Source organism: Sinocyclocheilus grahami, unplaced genomic scaffold, assembly GCF_001515645.1.
Source record: "Sinocyclocheilus grahami isolate Dianchi unplaced genomic scaffold, SAMN03320097.WGS_v1.1 scaffold540.1, whole genome shotgun sequence".
NCBI lineage: Eukaryota > Metazoa > Chordata > Actinopteri > Cypriniformes > Cyprinidae > Sinocyclocheilus > Sinocyclocheilus grahami.
The window spans coordinates 236033-249087 of record NW_015505719.1 but is presented as its reverse complement, the minus strand read 5'-3'; the positions used below and the strand labels follow the sequence as shown (position 1 = coordinate 249087).

The 13055-nt window shown below is 36.2% G+C and overlaps 1 pseudogene; it reads left to right on the top strand.

Moving 5' to 3' along the window:
• LOC107555605 (neuroblastoma-amplified sequence-like) overlaps positions 1–13055 on the top strand; it is a 197259-nt pseudogene that overhangs the window by 19384 nt on the left and 164820 nt on the right.

Here is a 13055-nt window from a genome sequence, read left to right as displayed (position 1 = left end):
AATCTAGTTGAGATCTTGTGAAGTGTGCATTTGTATCCTGCATGATCACGTGTTTTCTGGGTGACGGTCGATCCGTGCAAATTGAATGCTGACAGGAGGGAGAGTTCAGCTTCACTGGAGATGCGCGATCAACAAACTTTAAACTAGTGATTTAAAATTATGCTGCGCTTTATGCAGTTGCCCACTGTCATATTCATGTCATTTTCATTGCGTGCTGTATGTAAAATGAGTGTTATCTTGGCTTTATTTGAAAAAAAAAAATGATTCACACGAACTTCCCAGAATACTGAGTGCCCGGTTGGTTACCCTGTTTACTTCCTTTTTAATTTGATTTTTATTAAATATTTATTTATTTGTGAAAAATACTTTGTCTTCTAAAGTATAAGTATGTTTATTTTACACAATTATTTTTAATCCATTTTCAAATGATTTCAAATTTCTTAAATATAAATAAAATTATATCGGCTTTATATCGGCCATCGGCCACCCTGCTTTCCAAGATATCGGCATCAGCTGTCAAAAAACCCATATCGGTCGACCACTAGTTTGAAATATCTTTAGGTTCTATTTCATTCTCAGGTTGGTTTATCTCAAGTATGGTTTTCGCCTTGAAAATAGCCAAAGAAGCTGGTATGACATTTTAAATATCAAACAAACTCACCTTCATGTTGCACATTATAAATAAAGGTTAAGGGTTTTCACAAGAATATCAATTCATGTAACATGAGCAGATGATCTACAAAGATTACGTAGACCTTGAACAGTACCTAGCAACATCAGCACAAGTTCATTAATATTCATGAGCTTAGCCTTTTACATATAGTCGCTTCACAAAACCTTCCGAGTGTGGAATGAAAGTGAGAGAGGAAGATGAATGCAGGAGGGATTCAGACAGGAAACCGCATGAAGATGTCAACCTCAAAGTAACAAAACAACATTTTGTGAGATACCTCAGCTCCTAATAGATTTACTTTATTGCTGTAATATTAACAGGTCCATGAGTCTTAGATGGACCATTAATAAGACTGAGGACTTTCAGTAGAAGTTTAACTGGTGATTTGTGTGTGTGTGTGTGTGTGTTCACAGATTGATAACGAGGAGTATGGAGAGGCTCTCTCTCTTGCTCAAGCATATGGTCTGGATTCTGATCTTGTCTATCAGAGAAAGGTGAGAAAATCTACAGTCAGCATCGCTTCCATTCAGGACTACTTGGTAAAAGTCGATCCTTAACCACAGTATTTGTAACAAAAACATTTTGCAATGCAAACAACCCATTCAAATCACAAGCATTTTCCCCCACTGTAGTTGTTCTTTTTATTTAATGCAAACTTGTACATTTATTTTAATTATTTATTTATTCTTTGTTTGTACTTGAAGTGTAGGGTTCCCTAGCCATGCATTCTTTTTTGTGACCAAAATGAGTGCTTAGTATGAGTAGTTCTTAAATTTTTCTTTTTTCCACAGAGTAAGATAAAGAAAAGATCATGGGTCCTGCATGAGTGTGTGGAGCGGGTTCCAGAGAATGTGGACGCGGCCAAAGAGCTCCTGCAGTACGGCCTGAAAGGAACCGACCTTGAAGCATTGATCGCCATCGGTGATGGAGAAGACCAGGGCAGGTGTGTGACCCATCCTAACACATATCTACAGATCTCCTCTTTGGCTGTATGTTAACCATATATATATACCGTATTGACCCGAATATAAGACGATGTTTTTTTCTTGGAAATACATCTGAAAAAACGTGGTCGTCTTATATTCAGGGTCTAGACTTTGACATGTCAATAATACACCCACAACAATAGGTGGCGCCAAATACACATAAACGAGTGTGCCATGAAATACGTAATGTAATGCGTGTTGTAAAGATCGCCAGTAAAAACAAAAGAATAAGAAAACCTTACAGCTGCATGAGTCGTGACTGTCACGTTAGCCTGATGGGACCAAACTCCCTTTGTGTTTTTAAATGTAAGACAGTACCCAGATTTGAAGACTAGCCTACAGTAAGATTTAACTTCTACTGTTAATAAGATTTTGGTAGGCTACTATTAGATGGATAGCCTAAATGTCCTCATTCAGATGGGCTACCTGATTTTTATTTTTTTTAAATGGTATATCAAAAAGTGTTTTCATTCTAATTTATTGAGATGCACCTGTATTTGTAGCAATAGCCAACAAAACATTGTATGGGTCACAAATTATTGATTTTTCTTTTATGCCAAATCATTAGGATATTAAGTAAAGATCATGTTCCATGAGGATATTTTGTAAATTTCCTACCATAAATGTATCAAAACTTAATTTTTGATTAGTAATATGCATTGCTAAGGACAATTAATTTGGACAACCTTAAAGGCGATTTTCTCAATATTTAGATTTTTTTTGCACCCTCAGATTCCAGATATTCAAATAGTTGTTTATCGATCAAATATTGTTCTATCCTAACAAACCATACATCAATGGAAAGCTTATTTATTCAGCTTTCAGATTCTGTATAAATCTCCATTTAAAAAAATTGACCCTTATGACTGGTTTTGTGGTCCAGGGTCACATATATACATATATTTAAAAAAAAATCATAATTTAAAAAGAATTACTTATTTTGCCAACTTTTGGGAGTGCAGGGTTTCAGATGACCCCCCCTCCCAAAAACAAAACAAAAACAAAACAAAAACAATATACTGTAGGCATGTTGTTTCCACAAATAGTTAATTAATAATTTAACAAACAATTGCCTTTTAATTTGTCACAGTATTAAATCAAACAAAACTATTTAAATGTTCACTGGAAAATATTTCTTTTTATGTATATAGTATATTCTAATTATGTATTACCGCATATATTGCCTATATATTTTTTCTGTCCACTATTTGAGTGAATTTAAATTTATAAACTTAGTTATCCAAAAAATATATTTTGTAAAATACTTTTTGCCCCCATATACCCTTTGTGGGATCCTCGGACCGTAGTTTAAAAACCCCTGCGCTAGCACATACAGTAGTCACAAAACTGATAGTCATGTACTAAAAGCCACAAAACTCCAAATTTGATTACATGGCATGTTTAAAAGCTGGACTATTTTTAACTTAATAACTTTTTGAATTATCCTGAATAGTTTTACCATGCAATCTGCCCAAGAGCTAAAGCACAGCGTGCTCTCAGCGCACTAATTAAAGCACCACCGCTAAAATATAATGATAAAAAGAAAGAAAAAAATACAGATAAACTAGTCGACCTCAGTAATGCAGTAGTTGGTTGTTGGACGTGACCCACTCCTTGTAGATGTTCTCATAAAGCTCATGAGGAAGTTAAATTCAGTGGAAGAGATCTTGGAGACAGCACAGATGGGAAGGGAGAGAAAGAGCGGGAGACAGATAAAGAGAAGCGAGAGGAAGAGGAGCAGGATAAAATTAAAGCCGTTTATAGATTTATTTCTAATCTGCAAAAGGTAATTTATGCCTCTGTTGTGCTTTGCCCAAGAGGCCTTTAATGAAAGAGCCCTCGGTGAACACAAATTATGAACGCTCACACACTCGATAGGGAGGAAGATATAGACAAAAAAAATCGTAAATTGGCTAACATTTGCTGTAAACACTGCACTAATCAAAACACACTTGTTTACACACAGACAAAATTGCCTCATTTTTCATAGAGTAACTCAGTTAAACACGTACACACACGCTCTCCATGCATATCACACAGAACTGTATCTAATTTGCACTTAATTACTGTACGTTTCCGCCAGCGGTCTGACACCAGAGTGTGTGTTTGTGTGTTTACTCCTCAGGCTGTTTGTTTGTATGCAGTCAGCATATTTAATGTGCGTGTTAATATGGCTGTTTATGAGTGTCTGTCTCTGTGTATGATGCATGATGTCCTTTTCACTCCATCGAGGGAGAAATAGTGATTGACCGAGAGAAAACCGATGAAAAATGGAGAAATAATGCCGAGATGGAAGGAAAAAGAGAAACAAGCTTTTAGAGAGCAAAAGAGATAAAAGCGATGAAGAAGGAAGATAAAGAGTGACAGAAAGAGAAAATAGACAGGCACATCAACATTGAGAAAGAGAGAACGACTCTAATGGGGTGTACTTCAATTTCTCCCGACGTTCAGCTGTGGTAATGCAACGGCAAAAAAACACAATCATCATTCTGTTAACTTCTTTTTAACTACGCCACCATTATAGCAATGGGGTAGTATCGATCAGATCGCTGGGTTTCGTTGAAGGTGTGTGTGTGTGTTAGAGAAAGTTCAATGCTCCTCCCTCCTTTCACCATCACAGCTACACTGCATATTTTGATAGTGATTCCCCTTAACAATGTCTGCCTGTCAATCAGGCTTCAGTCTCACAGTGATTTTTCACTCTGTTGAAAATGACACTGCCTGCAGTTAATTCAGCTGCATACTCCTTTCAAACATGCAGTAGTTTTCGAGATCATTTCAGGCTTATGTGTGGTGCCTATTTTAAACCTTATTTATCCACCTTTTTCTTCAACGCGGAAGTAAGCCTATGGGTGAGACTTCCGGTTCATTAGCCGCTATAGGTAAATAACGAGGAGAATAACAATGTGCAGTAAACGGTAAAACTGTTTGCACTACAACCCAGTGTGTTCATAATTAAGATAATACATTAAAATAATACGATAAGACACACCAACTTTCAATATCAAGCAGCAAAACGAACTGTTTTGTTCAGCTAAAAACAGCTGGACGGAGTGGACGCAGATGAGACCGGAAGCCAGACCCATAGAAATTACAAATGGCCGCACCCATTTTTATGACAAGAAAAAGGTGGATAAAATAAAATATAAAATGGGGACAATGCTTCTGTTTTGCATTTTAATACAACATTTGTCTTCTCTTTGCTTTTATATTATGAGCATAATAATCCAATTTTATTGAGCCTTAATGAAGAAAATGTCAATATAATTTAAATTACGTGTCACAAGCACATTATATTACTGAAACTATGAAACTAGTCAAGTGGAGCCCAAAATATCATAATTCTAGATCAGTGGTTCCCAAACCTGTCCTGGAGGACCCCCTGCCCTGCACATTTTGTATGTCTCCCTAATCAGACACACCCAGTTTAGTTCTTGCAGTCTCTACTAATGAGCTAATGAGTGGAATCAGGTGTGTTAGATAAGGGAGACATACAAAAGGTGCAGGGCAGGGAGGCCTCCAGGACAGGTTTGGGAACCACTGTTCTAGATGATAGACAAATTGTAGTGTTGTTGCGGAAATACAGATCTATATAAAATTACATATATTAATTTATAATAATACATAGCTCTAATCTGTATACTTTGATTATTGCACTATTGAATGATTTTGAATATGAATTCTTTTTTTATATATACATGCTTTATTTCAGTAATTTTAATGGTGCAGTGTACGGATTGGCTTATAGACAACAAGTGTTAAGTTAATCACTCAACTTTCAGGGTTTACTTTTTTTGTTAAATACTATGTAAAAATAAGTTATATAAATGAACAGTTTTCATCAGTTTGATCTCATATGTAGTTATTTAGGTTTATTGTTCACAAAGTGTTTCTTTTGTATTTTCCCCCTATTATGTTTCTGACTTGAATGCATGTCATGTTGTAATAACGAATGGCTGATTTGGAGAAACAAGTTTTCCAGGTGCACTTTGAAGGCAGTGTAATTTTTTTTGATAAGCTGGAACAATATATGAAAATGCTTTTGCCAGAAGCAGGACCTGTTTGTAAACATTTGATGGTGCCAGTAGTGCATAAAATACACTTCATCAGACTGACCGTTCAGTATTCATCGTAAATGTACCTACTTGGCTGCAATTGGCCATTTCCTTTTTACAACAATTTGCATGCTGATTGGTGTTTTGATATATCCATCTTTATTGTTTATTGTCACACCATTTCTCCCACTTTATTTGGGCTTACACCTCCTCTAGCTCTCATTTAAATAAGAATTAAACGTTTGAAGTCATCTATATTTTTTTATTACAAATTAAAAAGCCTTAAATATCATATATTGCATATAAATAATAGATATTGTCTTAAATTTGAGGCCACAAAGACAGAAGAGCCTCAAACTGCTGAGTTAAAGGGGCTCTGAGGCAAAAATGCAGTGTTGCTTGAAATGAAATGATGCATCGCATCAGTGGCACCTTAGATGTTGATGTCAATTTGCATGCATCTTGTTAATTGCGTTATTGATGTGGTGTTTAAAATAGTTTTTGTGATTAAAACCCTGTATTTAAGGACTTTTTAATCCTTGTTTTGTTGAAACATTGGTCTAAATTTGAAAAAAAAAAAAAAAAAGCATCATGTATTAGTTAGGAATGTTAGCTATTACTAAACCAGTGCCTCTTTTTAGTTTTTTTTTTTCTCAAAACTGTGACAAATCAATAGCCTATTTCTTTTCTCTTCTCATAAACCAGCCTGCTTTGCAATCATTCTATTGACTGTTACTTGTACAAGTTCTTAAATGGTTATTATAGTTTTTTTCCTTTTTTTCAAGTTTGACCATGTCAGTGTTAGGTGTATGTTGCGTTTTGACACTTTTAAATACGAGCGACCTTCATCACACTAGTTGTTAGGTGAACTGACAGCTGCATGCCGATTCAGTGCGCTTTTAAAATGCTGCTTCTACAGTCAGGCTATCCATAAACCGTTGACACGCCATTGAATTCTGCTTTAGTTTCATTACAATCGGTATGACTGGAATAGAATTGCTCTAGCGTGTGGCAGCCGGCGATAGATGTGCGCTAAGCGTCCACGAGCGAGTGTGGTTATGCATAGGCTATCCTTTCAATCTTCTTTTATCATGTTTGCTTTGCGATAGCATCCTGCAGTTCAATATTCTCCCCCAGTCCAATGATCTGTGCTCGTGTGCGGGTCTCATTCACATACAACAGGATGCTCAGGTTTCCGCAGTAATGCAGAGAGAATGAGATGAGATTGTAATTGCCTTCTGTGGATTCTCATGCTGACTGATACACGCGCACGCTCGCATGGGCATCCAGGCAATCAGGCAGCGGTCGCCTCACATTAGGCTGTCTTTGATGACCTAATCTGGGTCTATAATGGCTCACTACCCTTTCAGCACTGTTCCCTTTCAGCACTGTTCTCCCTCTGTTTATACCCTCTTTTTTTCTTCAATCTTAAATCGTCCCATTCATCTGTATTTCCTTGTAATGGCTTTCATTACATCTGTAAGCCTCTACGCACATGCCTGTCAAATCCTCCACCCCTCCCCCAGAGTGTGTGAAGCCTTATTTCATTACACCTTTTTCATGGATATTAGCGGTGGCTCTCTGAGTTGGATGGATGCTGATAAGCTCCAGATAAGACTGTGTTTGCATGTTTAATCCTGTTGATCTCATGCTCTTCCAGACTGACTCTAGAGCAGAAGGAGCTCTGCAGAAGTAGATTGAAGCTTCTCTGCTATCTGGACCGCTTGGCCACTTGTGAGGTTACACTTTCCCAAAAACGATACTTTTGTATTCAATAAAGCTTTAAATTCCAGAATCTGGCTTTAATAGAAACCAATTTGGGTTTAAAAAAGATATATTATGGAGAACAGGATTTTCTTTGTTCTTCCTCCCCAGTCCAAATAGACCGTTTTGGGAAACTAAGCTGGTAGCACTTTATACTACCCTAATTTACATAATATCATATCTAACCTATACTCCAATTTATCGCTCTGATCCCTCTAGTATGTTTTTTTCCTCTTCAAAACTCTGTGGCAACACACACTACAAAAAAGGACTGCTTAATGAGTTTTTAATTCGTTTTTTTTTTTGACTTTTTGTTTTTCAGGAGAAAATATAAAAAAATATAATAATAAATTGACTTGAGAACCACTGCATAAGATATGTTTTGAATATAACTGCATTTTGTTATAATGTACTGGTGACTTTCACCTTTTTTACTTGTTTATAAAAAAAAATCTGCCTGTGCACAGACATATTACTCATTATTGCTTCTCAACTAAATACCAACTGCATAATGTTTCAAATGGATTTTAGATATTTTAACAGGAAATTAAAACAAAAAAAAGATTAATAACAGCTTTTTAAAGGGCATTAAGCCACCAGTCCGAGTGTTTCTAAAATAGTGTGTGTGTGTAAAAATAAATAAACAAATAAAAATTAGAGATGCACCAATTGCAATTTTCTTGGCCGATTCTGATTTCCGTTTTTTTTTTTTTGTAAGTGTGACCTGCCGATACCGATTTTTGCAGATTCCGATTTTCTTTCTAAAAACTATAATTGACAGCATATACAAACAAAAATCTATACTTTTTTTAAATGCAAAAACAATATTTACATAATTAAAAAATATTAAAAATTACAATTCCCCCAATCTGGACAAAGTTACAGATGTTCTCTCACTTAAATAACTCTCAAAATAAAGTGCTCTGTGAATAGAAAAAAGGTAGAAATAACAATTAACTGAAAAGGAGTTGCTGTACTATTTAACAAAACAGATGTAATTTCCCACTGTTTCTTAAATTGTCATTTTCACTAACCTTATTAAATGTAATCTTTCGCATCAAATTCTTACATTGTTTTTAATTAATTCAGTTAGAATAAGAAGAAACTGTAGAGCTGTTACCGTTCAAATGAAATCCGTATCAACAAAATTCATTTTTCCACTGCAGGAAACACAGAAGCTGTATCTAAAGTGACATTATATGTATTTACACAGACTGTTTGATAAAGCTGAGGTGCCATAAATGCATTTATACTGCAAACTTTTGAATGCATAAAGAATTTTATAAGATTAATGTTTTAAATATTTTTAAACAAATAAGAAATGTTGGGGAAAATGCAATGATAGTTTTAAATATGAAACCAAACCAGTAGGTGGCGGCAAATGACCGTTTGAATGAGTGAGTCATTTAGTCCTTCATTCAACAGATTAGTTCAAATGGATAATTCATTCAGAAACAAGGCAAGTGACTACTGTCTTAATGAATGGATTACTGAATCATTGAAAAAACGTGGATTCATTCAGTAACGAACCACCGCTGTGTTGCTCGGAGACACAAAACAGTTCTGCTGTGGCTTTGATTGGAACTATTTTCATCAGCGAAATTGAGCAAAAACAGTCAATATTGTGTCTAAACTGTAAATCACTTAATTTTAACGTAAGTGTGTGACGTCAAAACAGTCAGCTCGGAACCGGCAGACTGACATGCGGAATCATGCGGAAAACCGGCTAATTCCGGTCCCTGGCCGGTCGATCGGTGCATCTCTAATAAAAATATTCTATTGTATATATGTTTCATGTCTGGATAAATATTTATGTTCAGTACATTTTCTCAGTTCACCCACTTTTGGCAGATAGTTAATTTTAGACCCCGTCAACAACACCTATTTAGTATTCAGCTGCTGTCATTTCAATCCCTTGATGTGATTTATGCTTGTATGTGAAGGTTAGACAATTATAACCAAGGTAATTTCCATATAGAAGTCTTAAAGGCACAGTAGCAAAAACAGCCTGATTATTTCTACATTACAACAATTTTATTGCAGATATAGCATGTTGGTCAGTTATAAATTGGTAGTAAAATGATACAGACCGCCTTCCGAAGTAACTTTGATCATCCTGAAACCATAAACCCACAGTGAATGGCGTGACTAGGATTTTAGATAGTCATTTAAAAAATCTTAGTCATTTCATCTCACCATTTTCTGAATAAAATGATCAATGTGTGAACGACTTCATAGCGTAAAGCTTTGTTTCAATTTAAAAGTCATCAGCAGGAGAGTGTCGTCATTTCATCCTATCGCATAGTTAATGTCCTGCTCGTATTGTGATGGATGGCCTTTGTCAGTGTCTTCATCTGTAATTGATTTCTATGGGAATAGTTCTGAATGTAAGCAGACCTCTGAGACATTAAACACACACGTGCACACACATACACATGGAGGCCCTGTCGACTTAAAGGCTGTAATTGTAAATGTCAAAGCGATAAATGCCAGTGGTGTGGACTAGGAGGATTTACCTCCGGCGTATACGTGCGAGACCCGCTCCTGAACTCTCATGCTTGTTTTGCTTTCTTTCTCTCTGTCTCTAATCCTTCTTTTTTCATCACTATTCTTCAGGTGATTCTGGGTGGACCTCATGCGGCAGAGCAGCGATTTGATGCTCAGTTTTTCCAAGAAGTTCCGCAATCAGAATATTGTTCTGTCAGCAAGAACGTACGCAAGAGTAAATCTCTCTTCCTTTGTTCTTCATCCAATGACGCGAGCATCTGTAATGGGGTCCCGCGGCGTGAGTTATAGTGGATAAGTTTGTGCGCCCTTGCTAGTGTGTGGCGTAAAATATGGATTCCCTCCTTATTCTGTGAGTATTTTAAAGTGTAGATGTCTGAAATATGGCCACCTGCCCAATGCAAAGGCTTCTGGGGGTTTGTAATGTGGGAAACATTGCTGCAGAGTATAAAGCTGTCCGTAGTTAGTTCGGTTTCAAAAAAATCATCTATTAATTATTTATCTCTATCAATCTTGTTCCTCTCGTCTCTTTCTCTCTCTTAGGAGAGCAACGTGCAAGCGTTGGATATTCTCCTCACTTACCACGGCTCTGAGCTGCTCCAGCACTGGCTCACTGTTCTCTGCAATTTCCCAGAAACCACCTCTCCTCACGAGTACTCCGACCTTCTGCCTAAGGCAGGGTAAGAATTACTTATTAGAGGATGCCGATCTACCGTGAACAGGATAAACAAAAGCCACATAAATCTTTTTGAAAGAGCCTAACTGGAAAAGGTCATTTTTAGATGACGGGTCCACTAAAAGAGGTTATTAGGTACCGTCTTCTGTATGACCGAATGAGGTGCTAGTTTAAAACAGGTTGGTTATGTAAATGAGACATTTTGCAGTGCACCTTTTCCATATGCGCTTTAGTCTTTGAGACCTTAAGATTATGAAATAACTGCAGGCTCTGGGCCAAAAATGTTAAAAATAAACACTGAAGGGATATGTACACAGCCGTTCAAAAGTTTAGGGTCGGTAAGCTTTTTATGTTAAATCTCTTATGCTCAAAAAGCCTGCATGTATTTCAGAATTTATAAAAAATATAAATGCAAAATAATATTGTGAAATATTACAATTTAAAATAGCTGTTTTCCCATTTGTTACATTCCCATTGTTAAATTTTCACTGTTTTCACAGTCACATGATCCTTCAGAAATTATTCCAATATGCTGATTTGGTGCTTAAAAACAGTTATTTTTCAGAAACCGTGATATTTTTTTAAAAATTATTTTTGGTTAAAGCTTTGATAAATTTTATGCATCCTTGCTGAATACATTAAAAAAAAAAACTTTTGAACGGTAGTATGTATGACTGTCAAAATTAATACATCAAATGTGTGATTAAATGTTTATTTTAGTTGACTTTTCATTCGAAGTTTAACATTAACACATTTATTCAGCTTGATGTTTTAATTTTCTGTATTATGTTGTATGTATTTTAAAATAAAATAATTGATTGAACTGTCACATACACATAAGTCCCCCATTTATCAGTAAATGATGATGAAAGACCCTCTTTATGGCCAAGTTAATAATAAATCAAACCTAGATGGGGCGTTTAATAAAAGTTATGTGCATTCTTTGTTTAATTTGATTATCATCAAAGCTGAAATACTATTAGTCATAGCAACATTAATGTAAACACCAGTATAATATTGCTGGTCAGCAACAAAAACATTTTAAAGGGTTCACCCAAAAATTAAAATTGTCATCATTTACTCGCCCTCATTTCGTTCCAAACCTGTATGAGTTTGGTTCTTATGTTGAACATAAAAGAAAATATTTTGAAGAATGCTGGTAATCAAACAGTTGATGGTCCACCTTGACTTCCATAGTATCTCTCTCCCTACTATGGACGTCTGTTCGGTTCTTCAAAATATCTTCTTTTGTGTTCAAAATTATAAATAAACAGGTATGGAATGACATGAGGGTGAGTAAATGATGACAAAATGTTCATTTTTGGGTGAACTATTCCTTCCTGAACTAAGTCCATAAAGTGCAGGTAAAATTGACTTATGTATTATTGTTTATTTAACTCTAGTTTCTCGTTTGTGTTTCCAGTAAGTTTCATATATTGGCAGCCAGAATTATTTCCTGGTGAGCTCCTTCAGAAAGATTTCTAGCCATATCCTGAAGTGAGTGGGTGATAAAAGTCAGGGACTACATCTTCGGGACAGACATATCGGAGCTCACTCCAAAAGACCTCGGATATTTGAGTCCAGAAATGTGTAACAGAGACATTATATTTAGGAGCAGACATGTCTTGAGCTCAGACGTCTTAAATGTCAAACATCAGATATTCCAAGACAGTTGCAGAAATTGAATCAATGACCTCTCTGTTACCAGCAACAACCTAAGTGACCGGCAAGTTCATCCCGACACTTTTACTTTTGTGCTGCGCCACTGTTTTCAGTGTCGTTTGTTCTTTCTCAGTTTAGCTTGATTTGTATTTAAGGAGCAATTAATCACGAGTGGCAGACAGCTGTACGTAACATCCGTAGTATTACATGACTGATTTTTCATAATTACTTTTAACAGCATCTTTTGACAGCCGTCTTAAAAATAGACTTCAGTTTAGCTTTAATTTCCATTTCACCTCATAGCTGAGCAAGAAGAAATTCGATTTTGCAGATTTGAAGGCGCTAATACGGTGAACGCTTTTGTGGCGTCTGGTAAGACTTCCTTAGGGATTTCGCACAGATCTTGTTCGCCGATGACACACTCCAAAAGTGTGTTGTCTCTTTTGACGCCCTCAGAACTCCGACATGAAAGACTGATGTAATTGCTCACTCTAAATATATACACGAAAAGTATCAAAACAGAGGAAACAGGCAATAGCTTTTACACCTATGCTTACACTGAGATGAGGACTCGGTGAGAGCTTGTGCGGCTCTGTTTTGTACATATTGTAATCTAGCAATGTTTTTGTTAGGTTGGTGGCTATACATGCTTTGGTGTGTGTGTATGGGAGTGCGCTGATTTAGTGGACAGGTTTGTGTGTGTTAAGAGAGAGAGACACACAGAGTAAGGGTAT